General features: G+C 39.2%; 1 long non-coding RNA gene across 1 annotated transcript; it reads right to left on the bottom strand.

The window, feature by feature from the left end:
- Positions 1-7,423: 7,423 nt before the first annotated feature.
- On the bottom strand, positions 7,424-13,407 carry LOC136432503 (uncharacterized). Its single transcript, XR_010755536.1, has 3 exons — positions 13,147-13,407; positions 8,307-8,413; positions 7,424-7,670 (listed from the first exon to the last, which is right to left on the bottom strand). It is a non-coding gene; the product is annotated as an uncharacterized lncRNA (long non-coding RNA).
- Between the last annotated feature and the right edge of the window lie 3,083 nt (positions 13,408-16,490).

Genomic DNA, 16,490 nt, shown 5'->3' with positions numbered 1-16,490 from the left:
TAAATTGACTTTCAAAATCCGAATTTCGGGCCCTTATATTGTCTGAGTTGCCTTTAACGACTTTGCACAGAAGCACAGAACTCAAATGCTCACTGAAGCAGCAACTCTTCTCCCAAAGGCAGAAACATCAAACTTAGGCAAGCTTGTCTGATGTAAAAGACTCACTAGGCGTATAATGTTCTTTCAGCAGGAGGTAGGTTGTCTTGTTCAAGAAGACAGTGTAAGAAAAACTCAGCCCATTAAGTGGCTCCCCCAGGCGCTCAAGGTTATATTGCACCGGTAGGTGATCCACACACCTTACAACATTTCTGAAAGAAAAATTGGATTTGTTCAAACATAAATCTTCGCATTTTTTTAACGTCCTCTTGTTTCACAAAATATTCTTCAACTTTGGATTTTGAGCCCTTCAGAAAGTGGCAATTTACTGCAATGAACACTTGACCACTTCCGTCGATAAATTGCGAAAAAAACATATCAATTATGACATAATGCCCTTTTGTATATTTGGCGAAATGTCTTACTTATAGCTTAGATATCGCAATTCTTGGTTTAAATGGTCGTATTTTCAAAACTAAGTTCAATTAAGCCATGATATTTTAAACCCCTTTTGGAGTCTTTCTCAATTTCCCCATTCCCGAAAACAGCGAAATTTGGCAATTTGGCGGTCTCCTTTGTCGCTTTTCCCGATACGGCCAGAAGCGGTACTGAAGGTTAGGCTCCAATAGGGTATACACTCCTATCTTGCAAATTGCAAAAATATGCAAAACAGTAGGCTGACATCCGGTAAGCACTCTGACAAACAGGTCTTGAAGTCTTCACAGACATTAGAGATGACCTGTAAGACTTTTCAAAACACGCGTTCCCATGGAAATGATCGATTTTGTGGTGCTGGGTTGATGCTCATGTCACATCCGTCGAAGCGCCGCCTATATTCATGTGTACATCAAGTCTTGTCCGTAATAATTCTAGAATATCTACGGACATCATTTGCTTTCCCTTGAGGACATTTGCCTTTTTGATACTCAAATTCATCAATTTCTGGACACTAGATCACAAAACGATAAAACAAAGGCATACCTATAAAATAACCGTTTTGCTACATAGACAGGTTCACTGAAAAGGCTGTACAAATTTGTAGCAGTCTGGAATCGTAGATTTAACTTACTTTGAAGGATCTACGTCCTTTCCTCTGTTATAAAGATGTGATTTCATGCAGCATAATGTTGTAAGTCATACAGTACAGTGTATTCAGTAAACCAGTTCATGTAACATGCCTATAGTTCGCATGTAAGTCCTTGTTATTCATTTCATTGTCTGGTGTCGAGATCTTTAACATATATGTACGCGAAAGAAAAGTTCAGTAAAAGTTTAAAGTCTTCAAAAGAAAGTGAATGAAGACTACATAATGCTTAAATTACTAATTACGGACAAGACTTGATGTGTACATGAATGAATGTAGGTGGCGCTTCGACGGGAGTGACATAAGCTCCATCCCCGGACTTTAAAATTGATTCTTTCTATGCCAATGCATGGTTTGGAAAGTCTTAGAGTTCATTCTTAATGCATGTGAAGTCTTCCAGACCTGTTGGCAGAGTGTTCACCGGCTTTAAGTCTAATGCCTTGAATATTTTCACATTTTATATGATGGGAGTACATTTTGTATATACCCTATTGGAGCCTAATCTGCAGTACCGCTCCCGGCCGTATCTAGAAAAGTGGTAAAGGAGACCGTCAAATTGCCAAATTTCGCTCTTTTCGGGAATGGTGGAATTGCGGAAGGCTCGCAAAGGGGTTAAAAGTTGTAAGGCTTACTTGACCTTGAACTTGAAACTGTGACCATGTAAAAGCAAGAATTACAATATTTCAAAGATTTTGCCAACAAAGCAATGATGATATTGGGTTATAAATGATGTTTTCTTTGTGTTTTACCAATGGTGATACATTTCCTGTATACTGCCACTTTCTGAAGGGCTATACATCATAATTTCAGTCGCATTTAGTATAACGATAATACGTTGAACAAATAAAACAGTGTTTCTGTCGGATTGTCAAGGAATATATCCAATTTTATACCGCAAGGTGTGAGAATTACTTAACTTAACGGTGCAACGGTGACTGCTATGGTAGTTATTAGCATAATATATTCATCTAGATATGGTTAGGTAGCTAACGTATGGTGTTGTTTGATCGGGAAAATACATTTCATACGTTATGCGTTGTTCTTTATGGTGTACTGGTGACAGAAATAGTTTATCAAAATCAAGTTCAGCGGCTCTTGTCGCTGAAATGCTGATGTTGCACACTAGTATTTGCTTTATCTAATAAAGAAGACACCATATCAGACCACAAACGAAACTTACATGGGGCTTAAAGAGATCTAATCCTGACTTCAAGCATGATAGTTCATGGAAATGATAGTTATATGTCATTATGGATACCGAGGGTTGAAAACGGGTATGAGCTTGAGTTAAAGATCGGTATTGTGTATAAGGAAGCAGCGTAGCAAACTAAGTGCTATATTCCTCTATCGGAGATTATTTTAAATCCATGAAGGGAAGAATAGAAAATAGACTGAAATGAAATTCATAACCTTTGTCTTGTGCAGTATTTGACATCAATCTACTTATGACTCCCATGAACATTCACTAGCCTGGAATCCATCCTGTCCTAATTATTGTTCAGTCCTCTAATCGTTTCGAAGACTTTCTGGCAGAGAAGCAACAGAGCTAAACTAGTGTTGGTGCCAGGGTACAATTTACACCGCTGCAAATTTCTACACTACTTATATTTCTATCTGTCTCTTTTACTTGTGGTCTAGAGACCAAAAAGAACAAATGGGTAAATTATGTTGATGTACACATGGGATTATGATTAAGACTGAATATGTAATTTTCTATGGCAAACTGAGATATTGTTTTTGAGCCTCCTTAAGATACGATACTTGAAATGAATTTACACACAACTTCACATTACACGTTTATCATCATATATTCATAGGTGAAAGTTTGATAACAGATATGTATACTTTTCTTGATCTCTAATCATTTCTTCTTTGAAATGAAAACATACATTATATTCCTTTGAAATAGACCCTGTGCATGTATAACTCGATAAAGAATGCAAAGTGTCCATGATTATTCAAATCAGCAATATGAGCTCTTACAGTGTCAGAATATCTGCATCAGGTAACGGCTGATTTCCTACAGCGTACCCGAGAAATGTCAAGAACTACAAATGGCGAGACCATGTGCTCGCCCCAAAAAATAGAAATTAAAATGGAACGTGCGAGATTTCTAGCTGCACAGTCTAATACCACATTTGAAATGTATGACAAAACGAGTGAGAAATCAGAGAAAACGTTCAGGGATGTATCTAAATATGAAAATGTTATATATTTCAGGTAGAAATTGCAACCCCTAAGCCTTGCCCTAAGAGAGCCTAATTTCAGAATATTTCAAAACCGGAAGTGAGAAAAAGGCCTGTATCTTGCTAACGGAGCGACTTCCACTCGAAAATTTCGGCTTTTTGGGAATGGCGAAACGAGAAAGGCTCGTAAAGGGGTTGAAAATCCATACTTGTGTATATGTGTCGAAAATGTGTAATCAATGTTTAGATTGAGCGAAATCAAATGAAAAGGTAAAGCCTACAACGTTTACCGAAGTAAAATAAATATCCACTTTAGGTTTGTTTCTTCTTCTGTTCACTTGAAGAGGCATAAAAGATACGTGTGTATAAAAAGTGTGTCTTGTTGCATGCTACATGTTAAAAGCTTTCATGTACAATTCTGCACTTGCAAATTTGTTCAACTTCTATATCAAAGATCTTGCAAAGATTCAGTCTTGAGCATTTCATAGTGACGGACAGGTTTGCTGCACATCTTCTTCCAGTCGCTGGGCGGCGTCTTTCCTAATCTCATCATAGCACCTGCTTCATTCCAAGTTTCCATCGCCAGTAGAAGTTTGGGGCCATTCCACCGCGATCATGTTTCTTTTGGCTTCAAGCCTTTCTCCTCCGTGGTGTATATCTGGAAATACATTTGATTTAAACATACATACATGTTATCGTTCATAGAAGCAAGCTTGCAAACTCCTCTTCTAGCCTGTTAGGGTGTTTAATTGCCTTGTACAATGCTAATAAGCGGAAATATTCAAGCAATTTCGAGTAAGCAACTGGCTGCGGTACAAGGACGCCACTACTACTTAGCGAAATGAAGTAGAACTGCAACTAAACCTGTCAAGGCAGCAGAACACAGTTTTTCGCCTTTGGTGATTTCTATAGTTAAGGACCACAACATGACCGACATCGATACCGATGAAATTACAGTAGGATACCATAAGATGTAATTAATATACTGAATTCGAGGGTACAATCGATAAATAACAGTAAACGAAAAATAAATTGGTTCTGTTACATTTTGGCGCCCTTTGCCTACTCACCCCAGCAGTCAGCTGTAAAGGTCCGCCCATTTGTGCGCCGACTAACTAAACTTCATAATTTTATTCGTACGATCCAAGAGCCGGCTTATTGTACTACCGTACAGTAAAGATGGTACCTTGCTGGCTTTCACGGTAATTTTTTTACAAACTGTTCAAAGATTTCGGACGTACTATTTTTTATACCGCTCAGGCGCGGATATATACTGTGTTGTCCGGTCTCAGGGTAATGTAAATGCTGATTGGTTCTCTTGATATACATACGGATAATACTCACGATATTACCGCACATCAGACACTGTTGTATGTTGATTGGTCAATGTAGAATTTTTGACCAATCAATGTGCAGCTATTACATTTTGGCGCCCTCTGCCTACTTACCCCAGCAGTCAGCTGTAAAGGTCCGCCCATTCGTACGCCGACTATCCAAACTTCATAATCTTATTCGTACGATCCAATTAAGAGCCGACTTATTGTACTACCGTGCAGTAAAGATGATGCCTCGCTAGCTTTCACGGTAATCTTTTTACAAACTTAGCTAAACTGTTCAAAGATATCGGACGTACTATTTTTTATACCGCTCAGTCGCGGATACATACTGTGCTGTTCGGTCTCAGGGTGATGTGAATGCTGATTGGTTCTCTTGATATACATACGGATAATACTCACGATAATACCGCAAATCACACACTGTTGTATGCTGATTGGTCAATATAGAATTTTTGACCAATCAATGTGCAGTTATTACATTTTGGCGCTCTCTGCCTACTCACCTCAGCAGTCAGCTGTAAAGGTCCGCCCATTCGTACGCCGACTAACTAAACTTCATAATTCTATTCGTACGATCCAAGAGCCGACTTATTGTACTACCGTATAGTAAAGATGATACCTCGCTGGCTTTCACGGTAATTTATTTTACAAACTGTTCAAAGATTTCGGACGTACTATTTCTTATACCGCTCAGTCGCGGATACATACTGTGTTGTTCGGTCTCACGGTAATGTGAATGCTGATTGGTTCTCTTGATATACATACGGATAATGATCCATGTGATATTACCGCACATCAGACACTGTTGTATACTGATTGGTCCATGTAGAATATTTTGACCAATCAATGTGTAGCAATCATGAAGCTTTAGTCAACCTGTGGCATTTATTTCATTGACTGCTAGGGGTCGCTCTTAAATATCTAATGTAAAATCGCATTGCCAATATTACTTATGTGCCTTTCTTTCGTAATCCGCATAGTGACGCCCTTGACACGCAGAGAGTAAGGGTGACGATTGTCCGATTGCAGCCAATGTGTTGTTTTCTATTGTTGAGCGGAGAGAAGTTGGGAAGCTATGCAATAAAGGTAACTTTGGTGGCATTAAAAGGCTTTTATGGCTTCTAATCTTACTGTTACTTACCTAAGGAAAGGTTGCCTGGGGTCATGCAACTCATTGAAATCGTTTTGACTTGCCATGAACGTAGTGTTGATCCCAGCCGAGGCGCCTCTGTGTGTGTTGAACCGTAGATAATCTCATTTATCATCCAAGAATCAACGAAAAGACAATTGATTGACTTATTATTGATAAGTATGATCGAAAGTACCCTGTTCATACGTACTCGCCCTGCTACTGATTCGACATCTAGCTGCAAACAGAGGCTGTAGTGAGACCGTCGGTTGCTTGCAGTCGTTGCCCCCCCCCCCCCCAAACAAAACTGTAACTAGTGTGCTGATATATGTTAAAACTGGTCATCAAAAAATATTGAAAGTGATGATGAAATGGTACAGTCAATATATATGAATAGAATAAATCTTTATTCCATATCATACACATTTTGAAAGACATAGTACATGCGACTTATCACTACGGTGCTAAGTAATACCTTAGCAGTGGTGCAGGTTTGGTGCAGTGTACTCTCAAAGCAGGGGAATGGGTCCGGCTGGTTTTTGACGTGTTTTTGTCAGGCTTTCTATTTTGTCCCCTTTTCGTTATGTCGCCAACCGTGTTTTGGACTAATGCCTAAACTGAACACGTTAAAAACCAACCGGACCCACACCTCTGCTTGGAGTGTAGTTAGACTGCCCCATCTGTTTATTTATATGCCCCATCTGTTTATTTATACTTTTAGGCAAGGCCCTCTGTTGACCTGTTTCGGGAACACTGTCACATTCCCATTATGAAATGTAGTGGACTAACAAATTTTCCTTGCTAATTATGCAGATTAGCCCCTGATTTGCATAATTAGTAATTGATTGTGTAAAGCACCATATGAGCTCTCTACATACCAAACATCACGACGATATGTCGACCCCTTCTCAAGTCATTCATGTCCGAAGGTCAAAACAAAAACACCCACTGCAGTTTCAAACAAGACGCTACGGGGCCCAAACTTACACAACTTACTTTCTGTGGCATGAACTATGTACCAAACAAAAATCATGACCATAGCACTTTCAGAAAATGTGCCCCAAAATTTTGAAGCTCCGCTGCAGTGCCTTAGGTAACGTTACCCGCTAGAAGGCCCATTATCAAACTTGACCTTCCTTTCTGTAAACCCTACATGCCCATTAAATATCATCTTCTTGAGTTATGCTGGCGACATACAAATATACATCCACACAAAGCCAGCTGCGTTACCGACGGAAAATGCCAGGGGAATCATTTTGAACTTGACCTCCGTTTCCACAACATCTGCACACGTAAAAAAAATCATGAAGATTCATCAACGTTTCCGTCACTTTTTTTGCCTACATAGAAACACACAAAAATGAAAAGATCGCTGCAGCACTATTGAAAAACGCTACTATTGTACTATTGTAAACCATATTCGAACTTGACCTTCGTTTGCACAACCACTACACACCTACCAAATATCATAAAGATTCATCAAAGCTTTCTTGAGTTATGCTCATGACATACATACAGACCCACCCAACAGCTGGCTCAACCAAAAACATAATCTTCTCCTAGAAGATAATAAGAGCATAGACACTTGAAATGAGGATAGATTTTCATTTATTTCATTCTACAGTTCAATCATTCATATATCTATAGTTCCGTTTTACAGGAAGACACTCTTATCTCTGTGTTACAATATGAATAAGTTGGATATGATATTACATTTACCGGACTACACTATATATCTCCAGCATTCAGGGCTCAAGTTGCGCTCTGCTGTCGCATCATCACACATCTACTTTTTTGTGGCTCTCAAAGCTTCTTGGCCGGGGCTTCACCGTCCGAACCTGAAGGGGGCAGTGTAACAGTCAGTGTTATCAGTTATGGACATCCAAGAGAGAGAGCCTATATCAGGGTCCAGACATGGCTGGAATTGTAGAAAACGGCCAAAGTGACAGATAACATACCAGAGGAGTTGGCTAGTCAATAGATACAGTTTGCCACGTCCTGAGCTTGGTAGAGGCTAAGCAATCAATTCACAAAGTCTAAATAATTGTATTGGAAAGAGGGTACCAAAATGGGTTAAATGATAAATGTATTGTACCATTATCTGAGAGTAGTTTCATCAGGTTTGTAAATCACTGGGTATCAACGTTTTTTGTACACAACCACTAACAATACCCGCCAGTATTTCAGCAGTCTCTCTGCTACGTTCCTCAGGAAATAATGACTGTAATTCAACTTCCCACTGCTAGGTGGCGCTGTGGTTAGAAGTGTGTGGTCCCAAACTTGACTGAGCTTGTATCCCCCCTCATCACAGTTGATGACAGGTGTAGATTACCGAAACGTTGGCAGATGATTGTCACTTGTTGCGTACAAAAAAACTTGATAAACATTACCTTTAGCACTCTGAAATATCCGTTTGGCACCCAATTCCCTATTGGTTACAGAGTTAGGCAGCAGGGAGAAGGTTAAGCACGTACCAGCTTTATTTCTTTAGCTCTGACGTCCATTTTGGAATGTTGAAGGTGACCCAGGCAGGGATGGCACCGACCCCCACCACCAGGAGAAGTCCGCCTGTAACCAGCTCCTACACGGACAACAAGAGTTCCAAGATCTCACAACTTTTTAATGATATGTCCGTTGATCACCTCCTGTCACTCAACTGTAAACATGACTAGCATATGGAAGATTTATAACAGCAAAAAAACCAAAACAACAGACAGACCAAAAACAATACGTTAGCCTCTTCCATGACCTGGACTGTCATGTCTGATTAATGACTAGTTCTACCACCTCCGACCTAATATACTTCAGGTACTTCCTGCCACTCCTGCAAGTCTGACCTAATTGCAGTCATCTTTCTACTCACACGTAAGGACAACCTGGCTAATGTGATCACTTTCCGGTGGTCCCTTACATAATTTTTGGACACAAGTATTAAGAATTTATGAGTCTATAGTGACCACTTGCCTACAGAAACCTGAGTGGTCTTCTTGGGTAGGTTTGACTGTATGTATATGTATATTATGTATATGTATATGTATATGTATATGTATACATCAGGTTCATTGAACTGGGGAGATTTGGAGCAACAGCAGCCGGGATTCAAAATCCAAACCTTCAGGTCCAGGGCAACTAATCATCGTACATGCACTTGGGTTTAAAGGTTCATTTGAAACCTATGCTAGAGGTGCATTTCCATTTTTTTATTCCACTCCTACAGAATGAACTGTTAAACAGCAACAGAAATACATCGGAAATTGCAGAGTAACGCTGTGCATATAATGTATATAACACAATATCCTTAATCACTACTTGTTCTTCACCGCAGCACATAGGGTCACTCTTGACCTAACAAATGATGGATTTAAGCCTTCGACTAAGCTTTTTTGGCGCAACCACAAGAATAATGTCAAGTCGAATTACACACAATGGCAGTCTTCTACAAGTAAACGTGATAAGAGTATATACCATGCATACAGGGGCTTTTGGCTTTTGCCCAGGGTCAAATAAGTATTGATCACAGCTCTCTCTCTGACGATGAACTTGAGGCGCACGTCTCCTTGAACTTCTTATCTTACCTCCCCAGCCAAGACAGCCTCTCTTCTCGGTAAGCTCAATTCTCTGGTGGTGGATACGTAATGCATCACCCTTCACTGTAGGGCTGCCGCACAGATAAGTGGCCTTAAAGGATCTCAACTTGAAGGCTCTTAAGGTGGCCATAGACGGCGTTACAGGTGCATATTGTTACAGAGATGTAGCCATTTTCTTTCAAGGGCAGACCAACTGGGACTGAAAGGGATGTAAAACTACAGTATAGTAATGGCTAGGCCTTAGAAAAAATACCTCGACCTGGAGACATGTCAGTGGAATCCTCTTCATGGCGACCACCTGTCCATCGCGACCGTTTTTGCTCGGTCCGCCGGGTGGTCGCCTTGGGTAGGTTTGACTGTACATGTGTATCTCATTCTGTATTACTACAATATGATGTTGAAAATACCAGTGTCCTGATGCATATAATTTCTAAAATGTTAAACTGTATTTGCTGGATCACTTCAGCCAAAATCTATAAAAAAGAGAGTAACTTCCGATAGTAAATTTTTCAGGACTGTAATCGGAACCACAACATTTTTTTCCTTAGCCCAATACAAAGCTTTTTTATTACCCTTGTTAACAGTAGAGGGTTTGTGGTTGTGAAAATTTTATGTTACACAGTTGCCAGATGCCCTTTGATAGCTTTTAAATAATACTTTCGTAGCAAATTGGACTTGCATGTTTGATATCACCTGATTATCTGACTTCAGCACTGCACGATCAATGGTGAATACATTGTCTTTTTATGAAACATTATATCAAACCGTGGGGGATGCCATATTTGATAAATGAGCCAGTTATATGTGAATATCTAACTAATGCTGAGGCAATTTGGATTCAACAATAAGATTTTAATGCTGCATTCGCCATGTCTTTTTGAATTTGTATACAGTCATCATATAAACAATATCAAAAAGCAGTTAGATGACAGGCAACCAATACTGAGAAATGTTACATATTGCATAAATTGTAATAAACAATAAACCAGTCGGAAGAATTTTGGATATTTCTAAAAATTATCGCTGGTCTAAGGGATTGATGTTCAAATTAATCCTTCAGAATCAACAAGAAAACAGAGATAGGTAAATGTTGAAATTTTTGCAGTGGTTTGATGTTTGCGTTTTTTGTAGTGACCTCTTTATTGCACTTAAAAAATGCTTGTTTTGTCTTTTGCCTGCCTACCACCTTGTTTTAACGACAAAAAAAACACTGCAAACACTTCATTTCTGACCCTACTGCAAAATTTAACCCCTGCAAACTTAAATACATTTACAGTATCATGTTGAAGTCTCAGAAGACAATTGATGTCTGGCCCATCCCCTGGCAGACCTCAGTCTCCTGGAACTAATCTGCAATGACTTAGTAAGACATAAACGCTGAGTGTCTAAAACACTTGCAGCGGTAAGCACTCCAAGGGGGGATGTTACATACCGTTACCATCAGCAGACAACATGATCTGAATTGTTACTGTGTTTTATAATGTCTGGTGACGCACTTTGCATGAGAATTGCAACTGCACTTGGGTCTACAGTAGCGGAAATAATGAGAAAAATGGAAGTAGTGCATCCGAAAATGGTTTCATCAGGTTTGTAGAACATGGTTGTGTAAAAAAGAAACTCCAAATATCCTCGAAGTGTGCAATCTTATCAGCTTAAATTCTGTAGTTCGATCCCATCCAAATTCTTGTTTTGTGGTTCACTTTATGCATTAAGAGGCTCTCTGATGTATTTTTAGAATTTGCAGACAGGTTTGAATTGTATTGTTCCAGGAACACACGAACATTTTCAAAGAATTTTATCACAAGATTTCTTAACATATGCATTGGTTATGCAAACAATAGTGCTCTCAATCCGAAACCAGTACTCTTCTTGTGCAGCCTGCAAGGCATGCAAATCTCAACCGCTAAAATTTCATCAGCGCAAATATTTGATTACCTGAACATTTGAGACAGGGATGTTTGTTCCCACTGTTAAAATCAAATGGCGTGAACTACTCCCTTTTGCCCCAACTGCTAAAATTACTGACCACAATATCAAATGGATTTACTGTTTCTGTGTAGACTCAGCAGAGAAAGAAACAGAGCAAGAATAAGATTGAACCAAGATGTCAAATTTAGTTTTCTTGTGCATTCAACCTTCAATTGTAACCAACAGGGATGACATAATCACAAAGGCAATGTCAGTACTTCCTGTCAATTAGCCTGACAAGTTAATGGAATTTTCCCCAAGAGAGAGATCTGCAGATAACAATGTTATCTTGCTATTGTGAGGATGATACATGTACTGTCAAGTTAAAGTATGTAGTATCGCTACAGAATGTGAAATATTTCTATAACGAGTTCCTCGTATGTTCTTTCATTAACGTTTTATTGATCACTTCCTGTCAGTCAATGGTGAACGTTACAAGCATATGGAAAATGAATAACTGTGAAAACACAAAAAGACAGACCAAAAACAACACCTCCCCATAACTTAGTAGCCTCCTCCATTGACCCCATGACCTGGGATGTCTGTCATGTCTTATAAACAACTAGTTTTACCACCTCCGATCACTACTTCCTGTCACTCCTGCAACTCTGACCTTGGCAGTGACACTATCTTCCCACTCACCTTCTGCCACTCAATTGACTTTGTGTTCAAATAAATACAGATACACAAGAACACAAACATCCAGAAAAAAACGAAAATAAAACTTCCATACACAGAGGCAGAAGACTTGTCGGCGATTAGTATAATATGTTTTCTCAGTGATGATGTTACCTATAGGATATCATGGAAAAATCTTTTCTGCAAGAGAATCTTTCATATTACATTCATGAAGCGTCCTGAAAGGTTGAATGTGGACAGGTGGGATTTGAGCACTCAATGCAATAATGGCAGACATCACACTTGAGAGGGTTGCTGAAGTGCTATTCCCTCCTGTTGATATGCAACAAGTATCTCGTACGTGTAGTGAAGTAGAAATTTATAACATCTTTGGATAGTCTCTTAAGATGAGGATGCGACAGTGAAGGATAGTCATTCATCAATGCAGACGGTGTCACCAAATGCATAGTATTATCAATGGTTGTGAATCAAGAAGATGCTTTAATGTTACAAATGATATTCAGTTTCTTTCTTCGAGGCAGATTTGTACTTCACCTCGCGGGTATGTTTCACCTTCATTTCAGCACAATCTCGTGATCCCGCGGGAATCAATCTCACAGCCATTAGAGAACAGAAAATAGAGGTGAGGTTTTGTGTTGGGGTCACATTCTATCTAGGTATGTATTCCCCACTGCCTAGGGATAAAAGCAAATCTCGCCGACTATATATCCACCGACTAGCTTACCAGAATTTCAATTTATTTCTAAAATAGAAATTTCTGCTTTAAGAGGACTTGGGAAGATAGGCATCAGTCTTGGAACGTTTCTTACCACCTAGCCTTTTCTATCATGCTACAATAGAGAAGCTGGGGCACTATTAAAGGCTGCGTGTTAAGACTAAGAGAAAAGGCTTTTTCAGCAAGCACTGCTCAGTAGATGGTATCTCAGTTTATCTCAGTTGGAAGATAGTTAAGACGTTGGCAATTACCACACAAGTACATGTACATGCTGCAAACGCAGAGCATGGTTCGGGGTATTTTTAGTATTTTTGCTAGGGAGTAGTACAATTTAGTCAGAATTTTTCCACAGCTAGTACAATTATACAGTCCCTACATCTGATAGCAGTACAAATGCATACTTACAGACTTGGTGAGGACATTCTTAGCCGGTCCTGACTGCATCCCCGCCTTCATGACAGGGAGTGCATTCGTAGTCATGAGGAGACGCGAGACACTGCCTCGGAGCACACCGGCCATCTTTTTTCCTAGCCTTCCTTTTGAAAATCCTAGCAGAACCGTTAGCTGTTGGAGGGCGTATGTGGCCTTACACTGTGGCTTACTCTGACACAGGTTGAAGTCCAAACGGCTCCGAGTTAATGATTAAGTGGAGTGAAGCAACATTGGTGGGTTCTGGAGTGGGTTGATGGCTAATCTGTTACACGATTGGCTGTGGAGCATGTTTAACGTCACATGTGTGAGCCCTTGAACCCTGGAGGACCCTCCATGCTGCGAGAAGGATGGTGGGTAAAATGCACTCCAGTAGCAGGTGTTTGTGACATTGATCTTGTTTCGTAGCTACAAAAAGAGCCAAAAAGATGCTGATTTGTCAACTCCACATCTCCTGTCTGCGAAACAGGTATTTTCCTTCATTGTTAGAGACTGCATTAGAAAAATCATAGATGATAGCTTTGAACCAAGCCCTAGCTTGACAACAGAATTGTGCTTTGATGGCATTCGGTACAAAGGTCTTTTATAATGGAGCTTGGCAACCAACATGGCCACCGTTTGATCTTGCTAGTTGCAGTACAGCCTATTTGTACAAATTTGTCAAACCGTCAGTAACTGTCTAGAACGGGAGTCTCCCTCTTTGAAGTTATAGCCATTAAGAAAGTTCTGAAGATAGACCTTGCCCTCTGCTGTTTTATGTAGGAAACAGTTAATAAAAGAGGAAAGAGCTGATACTGTTTTAGATATAGAAGATCTTTTTGATATCTTCATACTGCTTTTAAAGATAAATGGCAAGCGGCTGATACCAGCTAACATAGTACGCTACAAGGGAGATATGGCTAGGACGACGACTTCATTAGTCATTTTACCTGACAGAAGCCTTTAGGAGTTTTTGATATTGTGACTTTGGGAGTATAAAAAAGCAAGACACACGTACATGCAAAGAAGCTGCAAGTCAAGTGTGTCATGATTGTAATTCTTGTCATGACAATAGCCCGTCATACTTTACCATGATAAAAAACACATTCTGGTATTTCGGTGCTGCTTTCTTTGATAGCTGCGAATGAGGGGCTGGTTGCAGCCTTTAGGGCATGTATTTTCATACAAATATTGAACTAATAGTAATACAAGCCTGATGTATGCAAAAACCTTGTGGTAATCATAATCATGATAATGCGTACATTAGCTATTTCTGAAATGAACTGTACAGGATGACCGCACTTTGAAGAATACATGGCTCTTTTCCATAGTAAACTGACAGAATTCAACATGTCAAAAATATTCAAATTTCAATTCATAGGTTAGATTTTCTGAACTGAATCCATTATGTGATGTGAGCTTTCTTCAAGTATTGAAGGCTTTTGGCATTCTTTACATCGTTGATTTTGGTACATCAAATTTTTCATTTCCTGAATATCAAATAACTGCATTGGCCTTGGTTTAACATACCATTCACATTTGAGTTACAGCTGTACCTAAGTGCAGATCACATCATACTACTTATAAAGATGTACTCTGATCATATTCTGCTCAGTATGACACGCTACTTACAGTCAGTCTCTAAAGGTCCGAGCCCTAAGAGGTCTAGATGCACATGCAGGGGAAGTGGATCAAGCGCATGGCTGTATGGATTGTGTATATCCATTGATGTGATCATGTGACATTATGAAAGGGGTTAAGCATACCTGCCTCTGATGTGTAAAGTGAATTTGCCACACATATTCAAGACGTCAACATACTAGTAGCTAGGGCAAGATGAATAATATCAATAAAAATAGGTGCTAAACATTTAACTTTTAAGTGAAATGGAGGAAAAGAAATTGACAGACTGTAGTTACGTTGATGAAAGTTAGACATCCAGGTAGTAAGATACGCCAAAAATAATTACTCAAGCAACTGGACGAACAACATTTAGCTACTGTACTAAAATCAACAGTAGCTAATTGAACTATTGGCACAAAACTTTGTGTTGAATTAATCTTCTTTTAAAGACTTCTTCAAGACATCCTAAATTGTCTTAACCTCATTAACGTACCTATTCAGAGTTTTGGTATGAAATCTGGTGTTCTCAGTCCTATCATTAGTCACTGACGAAAGACAGTGGATGCTGTCTGAAACGTCTGTTTCAAAACTTTATCCAGTTGCTTGAGTTTTTGGCGTAGCAGACTGTGGTTAATAGCAGGGGTTCATCTAAATCAGGAAAGAGGGGCGCTGCGCCCTCTTGTTTCAGCCCAGCGCCCCCTTGTCAAATTCAGATTTTAGCTTAATATCCAGCATACAGCCTTCACTCAGCAATGGATTCTTCCATAAATACATAGAATTCGCTCCCTTGCCTGTGTGTGCTCCCTCTTATTCAATTTTTCTAAAAACAAGAGCTTTTAAAAAAAGCTGGCGTTTCGGCTACGTTTATAAGTGTGAATTGTCTTTTCCCTTTACTTGAAGTAAAATCTGCCAGAGGAAGTCACTCAAGGGCTGTTCAGTCTATAAGAAAAATTGTCATTTTGGGAAATGAGTACTGTTTTAATAGAGAAAGGCAGATTGGGGAAAGCAATTTTGAAGTTACGTCACTTAACTTAAGTGCTTTTGAAAAAGCTGGTCTTGGCCTACAACTTGTACTTATTTGTAAAATGTATAATAGGCTCATTATAAAAGCTATCAATGTAATTATGTACATGGCACGCAATAAAACATAAAATTTGAAAAAGCACCATTGAATCATCAGCACTATGGTAATTAAGTGAAATAGAAGTTCATAACAGCTAAGGTTCTATCTAAAATGACTACCAAATGTCAAACAAATCAACAGCTACCTCATCCGTATTATTCTGGTTTCCGCATTTACAACATTTCTTCCTTATTTTCCTGGGTAATTTTGCTAAAATTCATGAAAATTCCCATAGTTTTGTGCCGAGGGGCGCCACTTTCCACGTCCGTGTTGTCTGAATGAAGTCGATACTGAACAATGGAGCATTTGCTACTGTAACAAAGAATCGCTGTTTTGCAAACAACATCAAGAGCCTCTGTTTACATCGGGGATAGAAGTTTAGTGGCGAGTGTTTTGCAAGAATCATCTTACCGCGCATAGGAGCCGCTGCACGGTATTTTCCATTACAATGAACAGAAAAATTCGAATGCCGGGTTTGGAATCTATGAAGTCCTGTTCATAAGACAAAGGCCTTGTATATATTAAATGAATATTCAAAAATAACAAATATAAAATATTTCTTTATTTATTAATGAAAAAAAATGATATTCATAAA

Source organism: Branchiostoma lanceolatum, chromosome 4, assembly GCF_035083965.1.
Source record: "Branchiostoma lanceolatum isolate klBraLanc5 chromosome 4, klBraLanc5.hap2, whole genome shotgun sequence".
Taxonomy (NCBI): Eukaryota; Metazoa; Chordata; class Leptocardii; order Amphioxiformes; family Branchiostomatidae; genus Branchiostoma; species Branchiostoma lanceolatum.
This window is presented reverse-complemented; position numbering and strand designations above follow the sequence as displayed.